This window comes from Moschus berezovskii, chromosome 24 (assembly GCF_049115385.1).
Source record: "Moschus berezovskii isolate FMDL1 chromosome 24, NW_MosBer_1.0, whole genome shotgun sequence".
NCBI lineage: Eukaryota > Metazoa > Chordata > Mammalia > Artiodactyla > Moschidae > Moschus > Moschus berezovskii.
This window is the reverse complement of record NC_142483.1, coordinates 28,649,459-28,671,176: the sequence shown is the minus strand read 5'-3', so window position 1 is coordinate 28,671,176 and position 21,718 is coordinate 28,649,459. Positions and strand designations below refer to the sequence as shown.

General features: G+C 41.3%; 1 protein-coding gene across 2 annotated transcripts in view; it reads left to right on the top strand.

The window, feature by feature from the left end:
- The window catches only part of FRMD4B (FERM domain containing 4B), a 365,056-nt gene that overhangs the window by 99,455 nt on the left and 243,883 nt on the right, over window positions 1-21,718 (top strand). For both annotated transcript variants that reach the window (XM_055414297.2, XM_055414298.2), the window contains exon 2: window positions 6,050-6,177. The gene's annotated coding sequence lies outside the window, so the exon portion shown is untranslated. The remainder of the gene's footprint in view (window positions 1-6,049; window positions 6,178-21,718) is intronic.

The window sequence follows — 21,718 nt, the reverse complement described above, 5'->3', positions numbered from 1 at the left end:
TTGTCTAGATTAAAATGAGTGGTTTTGTGGTGTTGAGTTCTGATGGGAATGTTAGAGTTAAATACTTGGTGTTTTATTAATGTAGTGGCATTCATAGATCTTGAGAGGCCTTGGGGTGATAAAAAATCTGAGTTATACATGGCATTAAGCAGAGTTATATAAAGCCTGTTGAATATTAATTTTGTAATGATTCATCTTACAGTTTTATGAGACTAGATATAAAAAGATACAGTGAATAATTGAGCCCATGATCTATAAAATGAAGTCTAGGGAAGAAAGAATAATTGGAAGGGAAAAGAGCGAAGCTTTTCCCTTCTTTGCTGAGATCAAGTTAATTCAGTCTGAGCTCCTTTCTTCAAATTCTAGTCCCATAGTTTCTTAGAGCTTTAGATGAGTGTACAGTGCAAAATACAAAGCAAATAAAATGTGAATATCTTCTACCATATTACTGCCTTCATTATTTTTAGTTTAGCCTCTAAATATATTTGATCTTCATAATCTGAATATTTCATGACTCTCTTAGTAAATATTTTTATAAGTTCTATTTTTCTTTTTTATTTCTAAGGGGTTTCCTGGGACATGGGACTTTCAGGGCTAAATCTGGGAGAGTCCCGAGCAGATGCTATGGTTGGTCACCCTACACCTGAGACTATCCACATTCTCAGAGCTCACTCATGGCAGCAGGACCCAAGTTTCCTGTTTCCATCCTAACATGCTTCCTTACAAAGAGAACCAGCACTCATAGGAGATAAGCATTTGATATTCAGAATGACAGTCAGGCTGTCCATCAAATTGGCTCTTAACATGTCCTCCATCAGTTGCGACCAGCTGTCTGTCCTGTTGTCACCCATACAACTTGGTAATTGGTGCCTCCCAGGTGGCACCAGCAGTAAAGAATCCACCTGCCAATGCAGGAGATGCAAGAGATGTGGGTTCGATCCCTGGATTGGGAAGATCCCTGGAGGAGGAAATGGCCCCAATCCAGTATTCTTGCCTGGATTTTTCAAAAATTGTTTCTAAAATAAAGCAAGTTCTTACACATGTGAAATTTATATCTCTTACCTCGCAAATTGCCCTTTGCAGAAGTCGTATAGCTGGGCAATAAGCATGTCAAGAAATGTTCAACATTATTAGCCCCAAGGAAACCCATATTCAAACCAAAATGAAATACTACCTCATACCTATTAAAACGGACAGAATTAAAAGACTGACAATACCAAGTGTTGGTAAGGACATGGAGCAACTGGAACTCCATATCCTGCTGGGAGGAATGTAAAATGGTAAAGCTACGTTGGAGCATGGTTTTCATTTTGTGTAAAATTAATATACCCTATCATAGGATCTAGCCATTCTGCTCCAAAGTATTTACAGAGAAAAAAAGGATATGACGTGTGTGTGTATGTGTGTGTGTGTACGCATGCACACTTTCAGTCACTCAGTTGTATCTGACTCTTTGCGACCCCCTGGACTATAACCCTTCAAGCTCCTCTGTCCTTGGAATTTTCCAGGCAAGACTACTGGCCCCAGTTGCCATTTCCTACTCCAAGGGATCTTCCTGATCCAGAGATCGAATTTGAGTCTCCTGCGGCGCCTGCATTAGCAGGTGGATTCTTCACCACTGTGCCACCTGGGAAACGTGTGTGTGTGTGTATGTGTGTGTGTATTTGTAGACATACTAACGTGTAACAATATGGATGTGTCTCAGAAATATGCTGAGTGTTAGGAGCCACATGCAAAAAAAAATTCAGACAGTCTGATTTAATTTGTATGAAATTGTAGAAAAATATGCATCACTATGTAGTGACAGGAAGGACATCAGTGGCTTCCTGGGGCAGAGATCGGAGATAAAAGGGAGAATGGAGGATGGAGGGATGTGGAAGAACTTTTCAGAGGATTAAACATGCTATCAGTCCTGGGTGTTCATTGGAAGGACTGATGCTAAAGCTGAAACTGCAATACTTTGGCCACCTCATGCGACAAGTTGACTCACTGGAAAAGACTCAGATGCTGGGAAAGGTTGGGGGCACGAGGAGAAGGGGACGACTGAGAATGAGATGGCTGGATGGCATCACCGACTCTGTGGACATGAGTTTGGGTGAACTCCAGGAGTTGGTGATGGACAGGGAGGCCTGGCGTGCTGTGATTCATGGGGTCATGGAGAGTCAGACATGACTGAGTGACTGAACTGAACTGAACTGAAACATGCTATATCTTGATTGAGATGGTAGGTGTGTTTATATGTCAAAAATCAACAAACTGAACCTTTAAAATAGGAGTGTATTTTATTGTATATAAATTGTACCTCAGAAAGGTTGGTTTTGAAAATGCCTGTTGCATTTTCTCTCTTATTGGTTCATTAGCTTCTCTAGATGATCTAAGATCTTGATTCTAAATCAAGTTTCCGTATTTACTCATAGTGGGATCGCAAATCTCATACTCACATATATAAAACAGGTATCATTAGTACATCGGGCCAAGCGTTTGGAACTGCCCTGAGAAACAAGAGATGATGAGCATGTGAAACTGGTTTCTGAATCATGATGCTATGCAGAAAATCGGCCATCACTCTTGCTCTTCAGTTCATGCTGCAAATTAGAGTGAAATTACCTTGAGACGAGGCCCGTCTAAAATTTCAGATAGCTGATCCTCTTATCTGGGCCCCAAATGAGCTCTCCTCATACTGAATGCCTGGCTGGAGCACAGAGAACCTCCTAGCAAGCTTCCTTAGCACTTAAAAAATATCTGTCTGCCTCAGCCCATGTGACATACCCATCAACCCACTCAGACTCTGAGCCCTTCACTTCCGACAGTGACAACCTACACAATTGTTCCCCAAAAGTCATCTTCTCTTGTCAGCAAGGTCTTAAGTTTAATTTGACATCTTTGAAGAATCTTCTGTTTCCAGAGCAATGAACTCTATGTTGGAGGCTAACCTAGTTGTGGGGTGACAGTGAAGATACTCAGAGAGAGAGATGTCTCTTCTGAAAATTAACAACTTGTCTTCTAAGCAAGGGATTGACTTTGAAGGGACAGCGAGGATTGAAAAGTTGGGTCCTGATTTAATCTGAAGCATTCATTTGATTAAAAGTCACTCTGTGTCTACTATGTGCTTTGTTCTAGGCTCTGGGTCTTTAGCATTGAATAAGACAAGCACGCTCTTCTTTCTGCATTCTTGCTGGCAAAGGAAACCAGTAGTCAAACAGTGTGTCTTTAGGATCCTATGGGACATTGTCAGGGGGAAAGAATTACACAAATGCAGACTGATAGTACTTAGGATACAGTGGTCAGGGAAAGCCGTTGTGTTGGGTTGGAATGATGAGATGTAGCCAGCTATGGGACAACCTGCAGAAACAGAAATCTAAGTAAGCGGTGGGGACAGCAGATGAGAATGGCTTGGCAAAGGTAGGAAGGAGAAGGAGGCATACTGGTGGCGAGAGAGGATTGTCATGACATGGCGTTTGAGAGAGAAAGGGGGTGGAGTTGGTGTTTTATTCTGTGAAAATCAGTTTTCAGCGGGGGAGGAAAACGATCTCATATATAAATGTGGCCACTATGAGAAGAAGGGAGTGACCCGGGGCCAGGGGTGCAGTTAGAAGCATGGCTGTGGAAGTAGTCTAAGGGAGAGATGCTGGGGGCTTGGATGAGGAATGGCATTGGGGAAAAGGAGATAGATGGGATGTGTTTCAGAGGTGTTGCTGCAAGGATTTGATGAATGAAAAGTGGGTGATGAAGAGAAAGGATGCATATTATGGTCGGAGCAGCCAGGAAGTGATGGGGATCTTACTGGGGAGACCACCTGGAGTGATTGGTTAGGGTGTCTGCATCCTTTGTCTGCCTCCAGAGCAGTGACTGAGTTGCTCTGAAGGCTGTTAACAGCAAAAGTATTTGTAAATATCCTGGAACGGGGACTCTGTTTGTAAAGACTGTATGATCTCCTTTTTGTGATTCTCCAGACGTGCTAATAAGTGGGTGCTGGAAATGTCATGATCTTCTAATCACAGCCTTCTTTTGCTAAAGCCGTTTTCAGCAGACGCCAGTTCGGAGCAAGATCCAAACCCTCTCTGGCTTCTGTTGTTTACTGCTGGCTTTACCGTTGGCATGCCGCTGTTCACAGCATGCTGACTGGGAGTGGGTGTGGGGCTCTGAGGAATTTACTTTTGCTCTGGGAGACTGTGGGGGAGGTTGCCTGTTTTTGTTAATTGTGCCTTGTGCATTACTTTGTCAGAAATTTTGAAACCCAGAAGTCTAAAAATTTACAAGGCATTGTTAAATATTTAAGTACTGCTAATTTTTCTATGTGGTACGAGATTTTGGCTGAGATTGGATCTTTGGGCTGTTTAGTTTCATGCTTATCATCTTGTATAGAGTCACAGGGGCTTCCTCAGTGGCTCAGTGGTAAAGAGTTCGCCTGCCAGTGCAGGAGATGTGGGTTCCATCCCTGGGTCGGGAAGATCCTCTGGAGGAGGAAATGGCAACCCACTCCAGGATTCTTGCCTGGGAAATCCCATGGACAGAGCAGCCTGACAGGCTACAGTCCATGGGGTCGTAAAAGAGGCAAACAAGACTTAGTGACTAAACAACAGCATAGAGTCACAGATCTAGTTTTGCCTATTAAAGCAAATTTTACATTTGTTTCATACAGTCTGTTGAATAAGCATGTGTTGAGACGTTGTTTGTTTTATATTCGTGGAGAGTCACATATAAGTTTAGTACTGGAATACAAGCATCTTAGCTTGTGAAAATGTCTGAGTAACAATGAGAAATGTTATCTTTTAAAATGAATTATTCTTTTCTGTTATGAAAATAGTATAAGCTCATCCTTTAAAAAAAAAATTTGGAAGGTGTACAATAAAACTTGGCCATAGCCCAGTCACAAAAAACTCCATACAAAGTTGAAGCTTCTCACGAACTGGAAGGCCTGGAAGGGGCTTGTTCTTTGATTGGCACCGACGTCTCACTTTGCACGTGAAGAAACTGTCTGAATGGAAAGGTCAGAGCCTTGAGAATGGGCTGTCCTGTATATTTCAGGTTCTCGGCAACATTCCTTTACAGAAGGTGCAAGCCAGCATGGCTAAGCACAAGCCACAGAGCACCGGAGTTAGAATTAAAGAAACAGATCGTATATGGAGTCAGGTTTGTTCTCCGCTTCTGTTAGAAAAGGTGGCTTCATCCTAGGGCGGCGATAAGGGGAAAGGGGGCAAAGATGCTTGTGAAGGAATCGCTCCAACTTCCTGTTGCACCTTCCACTTCACACCTGCTTCCAAATCTAAGAGGAATTGAGGGTCGCACAGGCCGGGCTCGGGGTGCATGGGGGTTCATGGCACGAAAGTGCAGTTTCACTGAACCACGTGGCAGATTGAGGGATGAATGCCGCATCCACTGTCTCCGCCCGACTCGTCCGGTCTTCCCTGCTCCATGTGAAACAGTTGGAGCCCACAGTTGACGAGGGAGAATGGTGCTTCCTGACTCAGGGAGAGCTTCTGGGGAAAAGCTGTTTTCTTTTATAGGGAGAATGACAAATCCATATAAATGAGTGTATCTTATGGTGCAGTACACACGCACACGACATTTCATCAGTATTCATGACACGCACTTCATTCCCTCCACAACTGACATCTGTTAAAAACGAGATTCGGGAGTGCCATCCTGGTTTCAGCATTTCTGAGAAACACATTCCAAGGTGATGTTTTATTGAGTTCCCCCCTGCTCTGACAGCCCTGATTTTACAACTGACTGTAGGTAACTTTTAGTGCTTCAGCATCTCCTACGAAGACAGAAGCCTAACACTCTGTATTCAATGGAAGGCAGGACGTGAGAAGCCACATCCGTTTCAAATCTTTAGTTGTTAAAGAGGGCGGCCTCTTTTCCTCTGTGTTTTGAGATAGCTCTGTTCTAAATCTCCTAATTAAGTGAATTTCTAAAACTGTGATTCAACAGTAGCCAACCAAAGGAAAATTGGAAATACATTAGAAGTGTCCCTGGTGTGAGATTTCTAGTTCTCTCCTCTGTGCCTGCAGACATCAAGGAGCTACTCTGTTCTGTGTTCCAGGTTTTGATGAGAAATCCAGAAGAAAGAATGTGTGAAGGAAGAAGATGACATCTGTGCCTGGCCATCAAAATCCAAAGATTATTCCAGTGAAAACAAAAGGAAGGCAAGACTGAACTTTCTAGTTCAAGGTAGGTAGACATCTTGGTAAATGCTGAACTCTGATGTGTTTTACAGGAAAGTGGGCTTATGAATATTTGTGAGTGTACGTTGACTTGTCAAGTGGGGATAGGGTATGATATATGGTATGATCTACTGTCAAAACCTCGGAGTTACAAACAATGAGGAATAAAATCAATAAATACAGTTAGTCCTCTCCTCTGACATAAAAACTAAGTACCCAAAAGTTAAATAATAGATTACATTTTACAAAGGGATTCTCTCCTCAGAAAGAAAAGCAAGCAAAAAGTAACAGTGTTCTAACTCTACTGTGCCATAGATACATTTCCTACAACATATTTCTAATATTTCATTTGCACACTTGTAAAATTTTCTTTTTATTTGCAGTTGAATATTTGACCAATTTAAGTCCAGTGTACAGTTGAACAGCACTAATGATTGTTTTTATGCATGCAATGATTTTCTTCCTTAGCTTACTGGCAGTGAAAATGTGCTTTATATCTTTTATGTCAATACTTTGGTTTATTTTTTTTCTATTTTTCACTGCTTTTTGGAATACAATGAGGAGGAAAATGAAATATATCAATGGTTGCCCCAGCCTTGCCGTAGTGATGACAGTGTGATAGAGATCAAATGTGGTGTATAAGTAGCATTTCTGTGTGATTTCTCAGGATTTTTCTTCAGTAGCCAATCTCAGTAATTCATATTTGATAGGCATGTTTGAAGGGTCATTCATATTTGAAGGGTAACGTGCAAAAAGTGTGAATTGGGCACAAGTAGATTGTGCAACAGTTAAAGACACCTTTTTCCCGAGCTTCTCAAAATGTTGCCGCTAGTGAAATTAACGAGGGGATTACAGTTTCTGCGTGCTGGCCCCTGGCAGCAAGGGCTACCCCGCAGCCATCCAGGACACGGACTCTACCTCTCACCACCTGTGGGACTGCAGTGAAAATGATGTGTCTTCCTTTGCCTCGGTTTCCTCAACTGGAAGAGGATGGGGAGAGGAAATGAGTTAAAAGAAGCGAGGCATTTGGACAGAGGCCGAGTGTATAAAGAGTGCTCAGTAATTATTAGCCGATTTATTTTCATTGAATGAAGTATGCTTCGAAAATAGACATTTTCAGTTGTTTGTTTTTGGGGAAGTAGAGATGTGGGAAAGCCCAAAAGACATCGGGGAAGTGGAGGGTGATATGTCTAACCCTGGGCTTATCTGCTTATCTAACCCTGAGCTTATCGAGAGGCTATCAGAGGGACTGCCGGGCACCAGGCTGAGATGCAGGAACGTTACAGGGGTGCTCAATGCATTTCTCAGATTCTTACTGATTTCAGGACCTTGAGAAGTGTTGGAGAATATAGACTTAAATGATGTCAGAGTTTCTGAAATCACAAATGGGATCAGCTCCACGCTTGGCTGTAATCTGTAAAACTTGGTGTGACTTGACCCGCCATGGCTGTCCTCCTAGCCTTACCCCGGTAGAGTCTTGTGCTCACTCTTACCTCCTTCCCGACCCTCTAATCACACCAGCTCTTTGCACTTGGAGCCTCTGCCCACACTCCCTAGTGCAGCCTGGGTCCTCTCTCCTGGCACCCAATTCCCAGACTTTTCCTTCAATCTCAAACTGGAGTTTCTCTGGCTTCTCTCCTCAACAGGGCCTCTTTGTGAGTTTATTTCCAAAAATGTCATCCTCACTGACAGCCTCATCAACACTGAATGTAGGAGCTTTTCTGTCCACATCCTTGCAACAAGGTGTGTTCGAGTATGTTTTCATCCTTGCTGGTTTGACAGGTGATGAGCTTGTTTATTTCAAGTTGGGGTGAGGGTGGATGTGAAGGTGTTCAGTGAGGACCGAGGTTCATCACTCATCATCTTCAGGGCCTCTTTCCTTTTGTTTTTTTAACACATCATTGTATATAAACTGTCCTTCAGTTAAAGAATAAATAACCTGTTTCCACTCATGATTATTTGGAGTTCTTTTCTTTATTTGGCTCTTCAGGTATTTTTCTTACTGGAAAGTGAAAAAGCATGTAAGTTCTGTGAAGCCCCAAGATGACGTTTGCCTTTTCACAGTGGTATTCTGAGATTCTGGTCCAGCAACTGCAGTATATGAAGTGTTCAATAAAACATTTTTGGAATGAAGGAATGAATGACCTAGACAGCCCCCTGCCCTCAGGAGCACGGGTCTTGTAAATGAAATAGATGATTGCTCTACAGTGTTAAAGGTTCAGAAATAGCGTGAGGAAAAAATCAATGGGTCCCACAAAAAATTAGACTCGTGTGGGCAGGACTGATATTCTAAGTATTAACAAGCAGTCAGCACAAATAAGGATCAAGCTGAACAGGCATGTGCCATGGTGTTGACTTTTCAGTTGCTGGACTGTGGGGAGGTGGAGAGGAATTCAAAGGTGACACTCGGGACAGTGATCTGTTGCCAGCCACTGTGGAGGAAATCTCAGTATTTTAATGTCAGGCCAGCTGCATGTGTATATCTCTACTAAATGTCAGCACCCCTGATTATTGACATTTGACCCCTCTTGTATGAAACATCGAGACTAGGGAAATTTGTAGAGACAAGGAGTAGATTAGTCATCACCTGGAGCTGGGATGGCTTCCCAGGTGGCTCTGAGGTAAAGAATTCACCTGCCAATGCAGGAGACACAGGTTTGATCCCTGGGTTGGGAAGATCCCCTGGAGAGGGAACTGGCTACCTTCACCAGTTTTCTTGCCTGAAGAATCCCATGGACAGAGGAGCCTGGTGGGCTGCAGTCCATGGGATTGTGAAGAGTCAGATGTGACTGTGCAACTGAGCTCACACTCATGGAGCTGGGATAAGGGAAGATGAGAGTTGACAATTAGTGGATACTGTTTGGAGTAATGAAAAAGCTTTGGAAATAATGGTCTTGTTTGTTGTACAACAGTGTAGTGCAATGAATACCGCTAAAACAGTTCAAAATGACTGAGGGCATTCCCTCAGTGGCCCAGTGCTTAGGACTCCATGCTTCCACTGCAGGTAGCATGGGTTCAATCCCTGGTCAGGGAATTAAGATCTCACATGCCATGTAGCATGACCAAAAAATTTTAAAAGAAAAATAACCTGCATATTCTGATGATTCAAAACAATGCTATTTAAAAATGATTGAAGTGGCAGTTTTATGTCATATATATTTTACCACAGTTTTTAAAAACTTAAAAAAAGCTAATGAATAGTCAAAATAAAAGCGGGAAATACATGCATGCATGCCCACGCACACCATATAGTCTGGGAAGATGCGTTTATATTATTGAAGGTAGTTGTGTCTAACAGATGGAATTAGAGGAAGAGCATAAGAAAATTTTGTCACATATACTTGTGTATTTTTGGCATGTTTCACAGTGAGCGTATATTTAATCATTTTTTTAATTGAAGATTTTTTTAACAAGTTGACCTGTGGTAAACTCTTGGAGTTGGTATGATATTCTAGCTCGTACAACCAAAATAATCCCGAAGGTGTGTTTGCAGTCGAACTTGCCTCATCTAACATCCGTGCTGCGATGTTTAACCCAAAGTGAGAATCTAATTATAGTTTAAAACACTAAATGGTTTTCCTTTTTCTAGATTAAATTACATCTTGCAGAAAAACAGTCTCTCACTATAGAAAGAATTTGGTTTTCTGACTCCCTCAGTAAGGACCAAGTCTTCTATCTAGTAATTTACTGTAAAGAAGATGCTTCTGTGTGTAGTTTTACATCCCTTCTTTTGGTATTTAAGGCATTTTAGCTATAAAAAAATGAGCCTCAACCTCAGAACTAAAAATTATTATGCATAATAAGAGATTTTTTAAAACCCTAATAGATTGTTGCAGAAAATACCACTTTAATGGGTCACCCATTATATAAAAAGTTTAAAGCCTATAATGAGATCACACATTTATGTAAGTAAAGGGAAAACATGAAAGAATGCACTCACTGGAGTACTCAGTTTGGTAACCTCAAGAAGATTATGTGATGGATGGCATCAGATTAAAGATTATCTACTTTTCTTTGTATCCCTGTGTATTACTAAATTATTGTAATTAGGCCTTTTCTTAATTGCTTTATTAAGGTATAGCTGACCTAAAAGAAACTGCACATACTTAAAGTGTAAAATTTGAGAAAAAAAATCTTTGTGTATATATGAGGAGATGGATGTTAACTAAGCTCATTTGGTAATTATTTCCCAATATATGTATGTCAGGTCATCAGGCAGCACACCTTAAGCTTATCCAGAGCTGGATTTCAGTTATATCTCAATAAAACCAAAGAGTGAGAGAGAGAGAGGTGGTAGAATGGTTAAATGGACAAATTATTTTCAAATATAATTACGACAGAGGATCCTCAGAGAACTATAAATATCTTGCTTTGTACTGGATGTTCAGCACCACTTAGGGAGTAAAAGAAAGAAGCAGCAGCTCAAAGCCCCACAAAATAAAAAGATTAAGTGTGCAATTTGGTGTTTTGACCTACACGTATACCCACGGAACCGTCACCATAATCAAGATAGTGAAAACTTGAAAAAGTGTTCATTAATCAGTTGTGTCCGACTCTTTGTGACCCCGTGGACTGCAGCCCACCAGGCTCCTCTGTCTGTGGAATTCTCCAGGCAGAAATACTGGAGTGGGTTGCCACTTTCTTCACCAAGGAATCTTCCTCACCCAGGGATCAAACCTAGATCTCCCACGTTGCAGGCAGACTCTCCCAACTGAGCCACAGGGAAGTTTAGTGAAAACTTACTTCATTCCAAAACGTTTCTCGTGTCCTTTGGTAATCCCAGCCCCTGTCTTGCCCCAGGCAACTGCTGATCTTGGTTTTCTCTCTCTCCAATCAGTTCAGTCAGTTCAGTCGCTCAGTCGTGTCCGACTCTCCGCGACCCCATGAATCACAGCACGCCAGGCCTCCCTGTCCATCACCAACTCCCGGAGTACACTCAAACTCATGTCCACAGAGTCGGTGATGCCATCCAGCCATCTCATTCTCCGTCGTCCCCTTCTCCTCCCGCCCCCAACCTTTCCCAGCATCAGAGTCTTTTCCAGTGAGTCAACTCGTCTCATGAGGTGGCCAAAGTATTGGAGTTTCAGCTTTAGCATCAGTCCCTCCAATGAACATCCAGGATTGATCTCCTTTAGAATGGACTGGTTGGATCTCCTTGCAGTATAAGGGACTCTCAAGAGTCTTCTCCAACACCACAGTTCAAAAGCATCGATTCTTCGGCGATCAGCTTTCTTCACAGTCCAACTCTCACATCCATACATGACCACGGGAAAAACCATTGCCTTGACTAGACGGACCTTGGTCGGCAAAGTAATGTCTCTGCTTTTTAATATACTATCAAGGTTGGTCATAACTTTCCTTCCAAGGAGCAAGCGTCTTTTAATTTCATGGCTGCAATCAGCATCTGCAGTGATTTTGGAGCCCAAAAAAACAAAGTCTGACACTGTTTCCACTGTTTTTCCATCTATTTCCCATGAAGTGATGGGACCAGATGCCATGATCTTTGTTTTCTGAATGTTGAGCTTCAAGCCAACCTTTTCACTCTCCTCTTTCACTTTCATCAAGAGGCTTTTGAGTTCCTCTTCACTTTCTGCCATAAGGGTAGTGTCATCTGCATATCTGAGGTTATTGATATTTCTCCCAGCAATCTTGATTCCAGCTTGTGCTTCTTCCAGCCCAGCGTTCCTCATGATGTACTCTGCATATAAGTTAAATAAGCAAGGTGACAATATACAACCTTGACGCACTCCTTTTCCTATTTGGAACCAGTCTGTTGTTCCATGACCGGTTCTAACTGTTGCTTCCTGACCTGCATACAGGTTTCTCAAGAGGCAGGTCAGGTGGTCTGGGATTCCCATCTCTTTCAGAATGTTCCACAGTCTATTGTGATCCACACAGTCAAAGGCTTTGGCATAGTCAATGAAGCAGAAATAGATGTTTTTCTGAAACTCTCTTGCTTTCTCCATGATCCAGCGGATGTTGGCAATTTGATCTCTGGTGCCTCTGCCTTTTCTAAAACCTGCTTGAACATCTGGGAGTTCACGGTTTACATACTGCTGAAGCCTGGCTTGGAGAATTTTGAGCATGACTTTACTAGCATGTGAGATGAGTGCAATTGTGCGGTAGTTTGAGCATTCTTTGGCATTGCCTTTCTTTGGGATTGGAATGAAGACTGACCTCTTCCAGTCCTGTGGCCACTGCTGAGTTTTCCAAATCTGCTGGCATATTGAGTGCAGCACTTTCACAGCATCATCTTTCAAGACTTGAAATAGCTCAACTGGAATTCCATCACCACCACTAGCTTTGTTCGTAGTGATGCTTTCTAAGGCCCACTTGACTTCACATTCCAAGATGTCTGGCTCTAGGTCAGTGATCACATTATCGTGACTATCTTGGTCGTGAAGATCTTTTTTGTACAGTTCTTCTGTGTATTCCTGCCACCTCTTCTTAATATCTTCTGCTTCTGTTAGGTCCATACCATTTCTGTCCTTTATCGAGCCCATCTTTGCGTGAAAAGTTCCCTTGGAATCTCTAATTTTCTTGAAGAGGTCTCTTGTTTTTCCTATTCTGTTGTTTTCCTCTATTTCTTTGCATTGATCACTGAGGAAGGCTTTCTTATCTCTCCTTGCTATTCTTTGGAACTCTGCATTCAGATGCTTATATCTTTCCTTTTCTCCTTTGCTTTTCGCCTCTCTTCTTTTTACAGCTATTTGTAAGGCCTCCTCAGACAGCCATTTCGCTCTTTTGCATTTCTTTTCCATGGGGATGGTCTTGGTCCCTGTCTCCTGTACAATGTCACGAACCTCCGTCCAGAGTTCATCAGGCACTCTATCAATCAGATCTAGTCCCTTAAATCTATTTCTCACTTCCACTGCATAATCATAAGGGATTTGATTGAGGTCATATCTGAATGGTCTAGTGGTTTTCCCTACTTTCTTCAATTTAAGTCTGAACTTCGCAATAAGGAGTTCATGATCTGAGCCACAGTCAGCTCCTGGTCTTGTTTTCGCTAACTGTATACAGCTTCTCCATCTTTGGTTGCAAAGAATATAATCAATCTGATTTCGGTGTTGACCATCTGGTGATGTCCATGTGTAGAGTCTTCTCTTGTGTTGTTGGAAGAGGGTGTTTGCTATGACCAGTGCATTCTCTTGACAAAACTCTATTAGCCTTTGCCCTGCTTCATTCCGTGCTCCAAGGCCAAATTTGCCAGTTACTCCAGGTGTTTCTTGACTTCCTACTTTTGCATTCCAGTCCCCTATAATGAAAAGGACATCTTTTTTGGGTGTTAGTTCTAAAAGGTCTTGTAGGTCTTCATAGAACCGATTAACTTCGGCTTCTTCAGCATTACTGGTTGGGGCATAGGCCTGGATTACTGTAATATTGAATGGTTTGCCTTGGAAACGAACAGAAATCATCCTGTCATTTTTAAGATTGCATCCAAGTACTGCATTTCGGACTCTTTTGTTGACCATGATGGCTACTCCATTTCTTCTAAGGGATTCCTGCCCACAGTAGTAGATATAATGGTCATCCGAGTTAAATTCACCCATTCCAGTCCATTTTAATTCACTGATTCCTAGAATGTCGACATTCACTCTTGCCATCTCCTGTTTGACCACTTCCAATTTGCCTTGATTCATGGACCTAACATTCCAGGTTCCTATGCAATATTGCTCTTTACAGCACCGGACCTTCTTTCTATCATTGGTCACATCCACAACTGAAGGTCCGGTGCTCTCTCCAATAGTTTGCTTTTAATATAAATGAAATCATACAGTACATAATCTTTTTCCTTAGCATCTTTCACTCAGCATAATTATTCTAAGATTCATCCTTGCTATAATGTGTATGGATATTTCATTCCTTTTTATGGTTGAGTTGTATTCTGTTGTATGTATAAAGTCCCATTTGTTTGTTTATTCACCATTAGTAGACATTTGAATTGTTTCCAGAGTTTCACTACTAAATATAACGCTGTCATGAACATTCATGTACAAGTCTCCGTATGTATGTATAGTTTCATTTCTCTTGGGTAAATAGCTAAGGGTGGAATGCCTGGATCATATAATAAGTGTGTGTTTAACTTGTTAACAAATTTTCCAAAGTGGCTGTACCATTTTACATCTCTACTTGCACTCAATGAGAAGCCCAGTTCCTCCACATCCTTGTCAGTATTTGGTGTGATCAATCTTTTTCCATTTTATCCATTCTAATATTAAAGTATGTAGCAGTAACTCATTATAGTTTCAACTTGCATTTCCTTAATGACAAATGATGTTAATATCTTTTCACGCTCTTACTTGTCAGCTGTATATCTTCTCAGTGATTGTCTTGTTCAATATTTTGTGCATTTTTTTTCTTGGATCATTTGTTTTCCTAATGAGTTTTCAGAGTTCTTTTTGTATATTCTGGATACAAATCCTTTATCAGATATATGCTTTGCAAAGATTTGCTTCCAGTCTTGAACTTTTTTTCTCTTTTTCTCAACAGTGTGTTTTGAAGAGAAGTTGTTTTCAATGTGCTTTTTTTAAATTGTAATTATTATAGTAAGGGATATTTAAAGATATTTGTCAGTCCTAGGAATTTTTACATTTAGATACCTACCCCACGTTATATCAAGCATATTAAAATGCACATGTATCCCATGTTAAAAGGAATTTCTCACTCTATACATGTTTAACTGTCCTAGAATTTTGCTTTTGAAATTATTTTTTTCAAAACCTCATTTGTTATTTATTACTTTTCAGGACTCATCATGCAGTCTTGATGATTCAAGCCATATAAAATATCAAACCTAAAAACTTATTTTTAAAAAGAATGTAATTTATGAATACTACAGTTTATCAACCTATGAGGTGGACATGTTAACTTTTACATATATCAAGTTAAATATTTATTACTTTTGATTGGGTAGTTTCTTTTTATATTTAAATGCCAGGAAGTTTGTTTGCTTATTTTTTAACCCTTTAGTATAATTTTTCTTAGTTTCTGGAAAATGTGTCATTTCCAGACTTTGAATAAAACAGTCTGATTAAAATACATTTGCAAAAAATAGAATAATAATTTTAAAGAAACACTAAAAATTTTTTAAACATAAAAAAAGAAACAGATAATTTAAACATTTTCTGAAGCGTTAAATAAACAGTCATTAAGTGTGAGTAACAGGATTTGAAATAGATTCCTTCACGTCTGACTGGCATTTATAACACTAAACTCTGAGGAATTTTATGTGTTTCTGCTATCATTTGAATTTCCTGCTGAAGTTTGATTAAAACAAAGAGACTCTTCTTAGTCTCTGAAGTCTCACAAAATGATGGCTATTTCTTTTTAAATTTTCTTATTTTTCAAAATTCACTATTCATTTTAAAATGTATGCCTGATTTTTGTAAAAGTATGCAGACCTGGGTGTTCATTGGAAGGACTGATGCTAAAGCTGAAACTGCAATACTTTGGCCACCTCATGCGACGAGTTGACTCACTGGAAAAGACTCTGATGCTGGGAAAGGTTGGGGGCGGGAGGAGACGGGGACGACAGAGAATGAGATGGCTGGATGGCATCACCGACTCTGTGGGCATGAGTTTGGGTGAACTCCGGGAGTTGGTGATGGACAGGGAGGCCTGGCGTGCTGTGATTCATGGGGTCACGGAGAGTCGGACACGACTGAGCGACTGAACTGAACTGAACTGAACTGATGCAGAGTTAAAAGTATTTTGTGATGTTGACAAGAGCTCTCACCATTCATACCTCAAAGTTAACTATTAAACATTTTTAATTGAAATAGACACCAGATATGTGTCCTTTCTTCCCCTTCCAAGCAAGGAATAACTTTAAAATTATCAAAGATGCATATGTATATTGGAAAATCTAAATGTCAGATGTTGGGAGCTAGTGACTGAAGTCTGTGTTCTTCTCATGAAACTCTGCTTGAAGATCATTTAAAAATGTTAAGAGCTTGACATTACTAGTCATTCTGTGTATGTGTGTTAGTCGCTCAGTCGTGCCAACTCTTTGCAACCCTGTGAACTATATAGCCCTCCGGGCTCCTCTGTCCATGGTATTCTTCAGGCAAGAATACTGGAGTGGGTTGCAGGAAATGCAAATCAAAACCACAATGGGGTATCTCTTCACATGGATTCGAATGGCTATAATATATATTAAAAAAGCGTTGGTGAGGCTGTGGTGAAATCAGAATCTTTTGCACTATTGGTTGGGATGTAAAATGATGTAGCCATTGTGGAAAACAGTATGCAGTTTCTTCAAAAGGAATATTTTTCCTTTTTTTCCTTTAAAAGGAAGGAAATTCTGACACATGGCAGATACGGATAAACGTTAAAGACAGTATGCCAAAGGAAGTAAGCTAGATGCAACAGGACCCACACCGTAGATTCCATTTATATGAAGTATCTGAGTGGTCACATTCTTAGAGACAAAGTGGAATGGTGGTTGTTGGAGGCTGAGGGAGGGGGATGCAGGGAGCTGAGTGGATACAGTGTCATCTGGGATGATGAAAACATTCTGGAGATGGATTGCGATGATAATTGCAATCTTGTGTGTGTGTGTGTGTTAGTCACTCAGTTATGTCCAACTCCTTGTGACCCCATGGACTGTGGCCCACCAGGCTCTTCCGTCTATGGAATTCTCCAGGCAGGAATACTGGAGTAGGTTGCCATTTCCTTCTCCAAATTGCAATCTTAAAAATGATTAAAATGGTAAGTTTATATATGTCCTGTGTGGTTCGCACATGCTTCAGGTCACTTCAGTCATGTCCGACTCTTTGCTACTCTATGGACTGTAGCCCCCCAGGCTTCTCTGTCCACGGGATTCTCCAGGCAAGAATACCAGAGTGGATTGCCATACCCTCCTTCAGGGGATCTTCCCGACCCAGGGATCCTTTCGTCTCCTGCATTGGCAGGCAGGTTCTTTACCACTAGCGCCACCTGGACAGTTTTATATATTTTTTCCCACAACTTTCTTTAAATATTAAGAGGAAAATTCCCAAGTGTTTTCAAATTTTAAAAGTTAATAGTTTAAAATATCACCCTAATACATGTTAGTGATAGTTGGCCAGCTTTTCTAAGTGGTCTCAGCCTGAACAAAAGGTATTTTTAAAGGGAAAAGATACTGTTTTCCATTTTAAATGATACTTCGTACTCCCGACTTTAGTGGTGCAAATTCAGAGACAATCAATTACTAGCCACCTGCCAGGTGGCTTTTAAGACTTTGCATGTGTTAACTCATTTGATCCTCAGCAAAGTAGGAAGTGCTGTTATTTACATTTCACAGATGAGGAAGTGTAAGAGCAGAGAAGTTATGCAACATTCCCAAAGCTGTACAGCTAGTAAGAGGCAGAGCTGTGGTCAGAACTGTGAATATGGCTTCAGGGCCCGCAGCACTCCGAGCCACTGTGTTTTCCCACCTCCCAACTATAAAGAGCTTTAGAATCCAGAGAGTTGTCTATAACATTATGTGATCATTCCTAGGATTTCTATTGGGTAGTTATACTTGAAAAACTTGAGTGTACTGATATGCAATCAGCTTTTCTTTGATAGAAGCCTGTGACCTGGTAAATTATTTGTCTCCAGCTGGCAATTTTTCTAAGCCAGCTTTTTACTAATGCAATCGTGAAGGAGAATGCTATAAAAATGCAAGTTTTCTAGGTTTTGTCAGGGAAAAGCTCTGGAAAGGAAATCTCCGTATTGGAAGAGGAAAACAACATCATAATCTTTCCTTGTCTCCCAAAATGCTGGGTTAAATTAAAGTTAAAAAAAAAAAAAGTCTGTCTGTGTTCAAATAATGGTGAATTAAAAGAAGTTAGTTTCTTGATTGCTGGACTTCTTGGACTCAACATGGTAATAAATTCTGTGAATGTCGTAAAGATATATAATATATTAGCTAATGGATGAGTATGTATTGTATAATTTAAAATTGTTTCCCAGAGTAATTTTACTGCAGAGTACTCTCTTGTGGAGTTCTCTCATATCTTAGTCAGTAAAGAATCTGCCTGGGTCAGGAAGGTCCCTTGGAGAAGGAAATGGCAATCCACTCCAGTATTCTTGCCTGGAAAATCCTACAGACAGAGGAGCCTGGCGGGCTACCATCCATTGGGTTGCAAGAGTCAGACATGACTTAGCGACTAAACCACCACCACCACTCCCTTGTGGAAAGTTATGGGTCTAGGAACACATTTGGGAAAAATGGTCTAGGGATTTTCCTAATTGACCACCAGGGGGCAGTTCTCCCCACTTTTATATACTATGATTTAAATAAATCTTTAACCAAAACTTTATTTTCCCTCAGCACACCTGAGAAAGGCTAACATTTCCAAGCAAACTTTGCTAAGAACTTTAGCAAAGTAGGAAGCCCAATAAACAGTCATATTTCCCAAATCCACGAGGCAGAGCCAAAGAAATAGCCAATGTGCCAGGCTGTCCTAGGCCAGTGTGGAATACAAGTTCTCAGCCACATTGCCTGCCGTTTCCCTCCCGTTTTCAGCCAAGTGGCCTTTCTGTCATCTTAGCTCACAAGAGTGTCTATGACCTTATGTTATCACAAGTGAGGATAGATCCCACAGACCTTTGTGTCTTCATGGCTCAGATTCTTTTCTGGTTTAAATTTCCCAGCCTGCCCCCTGGTCTTTCCTCTTAGTCCTGGCTGGCAGCTCCATGGTACCTCCATGAACATATATGGCAACCCCATGAATGTTCTAATCCTGATTAAATTTGCAGTAAATGTGCCGCTCAGGCCCCATGCCAGGGCAGACATTATTAATCATCACAGCTTGCTTTCTCTGTAGAACTCAGAGTCAGTCTCACAACCCTTCCTGACCCTGAGCCCCAGGCAGGTATTACCAATAGAGTGCCGTTAATATAAATGGGGAAATTCTCTCATCTAAACCTCGGATATAAAATCCACCCACCTCTGGAACCTTCTGACTCCCTCAGGTGAATGTAAATCTCCCTAATCCTCTACCCACTCCAGTATTCTGGCCTGGAGAATTCCATGGACTGTATAGTCACGGGGTCACAAAGAGTCAGACATGACTGAGAGACTTTTAAGAAAAGAAAGATCCTCTACCCAAACACATGCATACACACTTTAAAAAGTCTACTTTAGATCCCTCACATCAAAGTCTCCACTCCAGCCCCATCACATCCTTGCCCACACCTTACCTGCAGCTTACTGTCCCAGTGCTGTGCCTACTTGGGTGAGGGGATTGTTACATCCAGCACATTCCAGAAGCTCCAAACTGGGCCCAGTTCTGATTGTAATTGAAATCATGTGACCTGTGCCCTATTTTTATTCGCTTGTCCTTGGAGTTGCCTTTGTACCCAACTGCTCGGGAAACTCCCTGTGCTCAAACTTTAGCATAAGCTGTATCAGGTATTAAAAAGCCTAACATATTATGGTAGACTTTGAAACTGTCTTCGGACAGGTGGTTTTTTTATGCTGAAAATTTATTTGAACAAACATAATTAATATTTTGTACTGTTCATGGGGTTCTCATGGCAAGAATACTGAAGTGGTCTGCTATTTCCTCCTCCAGTGGACCATGTTTTGTCAGAACTCTCCACTATGACCTGTCCATCTTGGGTGGCCCTACACAGCATGGCTTATAGTTTCATTGAGTTAGACAAGGCTGTGGTCCATGTGATCAGTTTAGTTAGTTTTCTGTGATTGTGGTTTTCATTCTGTCTGCCCTCTGATGGATGAGGATAACAGGCTTATAGAAACTTCATGATGAGAGAGACTGACTTTGGGGGAAACAGTTTTGTTCATCAGGCCAGAATACTGGATTGGGTAACCGTTTCCTTCTCCCGGGGATCTTCCCAACCCAGGACTCGAACCCAGGTCTTGAACCCAGGTCTCCCACATTGCAGGCGGATTCTTTACTAACTGAACCATCAGTGAAGCCCAAGAATACTGGAGTGGATAGTCTATCCCTTCTCCAGTGGATCTTCACAACCTCAGAACTGAACCAGGGTCTCCTGCATTGCAGCAGATTCTTTACTAGCTGAACTACCAGGGAAGCCCAAAAGCTGACTTAAAACTCAGCATTAAAAAAACAAAGATCATGGCATCTGGTTCCATCACTTCATGGGAAATAAATGGGGAAACAGTGACAGACTTTATTTACTTGGGCTCCAAAATCACTGCAGATGGTGACTGCAGCCATGAAATTAAAAGACACTTGCTCCTTGGAAGAAAATCTATGACCAACCTAGACAACATATTTAAAAGCAGAGACATTACTTTGCTGACAAAGGCCCATTTAGTCAAAACTATGGTTTTCCGAGTAGTCGTGTATGGATGTGAGAGTTGGACAATAAAGAAAGCTGAGCGCCAAAGAATTGATGCTTTTGAACTGTGGTGTTGGAGAAGACTCTTGAGAGTCCCTTGAACTGCAAGGAGATCCAACCAGTCCATCCTACAGGAAATCAGTCCTGAATATTCATTGGAAGGACTGATGCTGAAGCTGAAGCTCCAAAACTTTGACCACCTGATTTAAAGAACTGACTCCTTGGAAAAGACCTTGATGCTGGGATAGATTGAAGGCAGGAGGAGAAGGGGATGACAGAGGATGAGATGGTTGGATGGCATCACCAACTCGATGGACATGAGTTTGAGCAAGCTTGGAGAGTTGGGGATGGACAGGGAAGCCTGGCGTGCTGCAGTCTGTGGGGTCACAAAGAGTCAGACGTGGCTGAGCGACTCAACTGAACTGAATTTATATTTATACTATGTCATTATCTTTTATTTATATAAACTTAATAAATAAAGAGAACAGTACGAGGTAGTCATTAAGTGTGACCTCTGGAGTTAGATGAGATTCAGCTCCATGCTCCACCACTTGCTTGCCTTGGAGCTTCTGAAGAGTATGTTCGGAACACCTGTCTTGTTGTGGTTCATTTGTAAAATAAACATTACTATGCTTCTACTTTGTATGGAATAAGGTGTTTAATACACCTATTATTACTCCTCTTTTAAAGTTCTTGTGTTTCAACTAAAGCCATCATGAACAGTGGGAGAAAAGAAGCCGGTGCATGTCCTTGATTTCCAAATCCACAAGAGATGAGATTTAGATGCTGGGCCAGCAAAGTCACTATTTGTGTGTTGAAGGTGAACTTTCCCTAGTGGCCAGTGGGGGGCGCTGCGTGAACAGAATAACTGCCTCCAGACCCGTTTCAGGGGCTGCCCTTCCCCTCCAGGGAAGTGGCTGAAAATATTGACCAGCAAGTTCACCTCTGCTGTTAATCCTCTGATTTGTGTTTCCTGCTAAATTTAATTCCATCCACATTCTTATGGGAGCAGAATTGATGAACATTTATGAAACGTTCTCTCTGACCAATGCATTCTGAAATGAAAAAGATGTGCTTGAGGAGTTTACAAGGCAAGGAGGAAGTGACACTGATATATTGGGTAGTTATTAGGGAAACGTTTCTGGAAATAGTATAAATGAGAAGGGAACAACTGAAGACAGAGAAAAATACTGGGAAAAACTGAAAGACGAGAAAGCCTTTCAAAGCTCTGGCACGTCTCATACCTT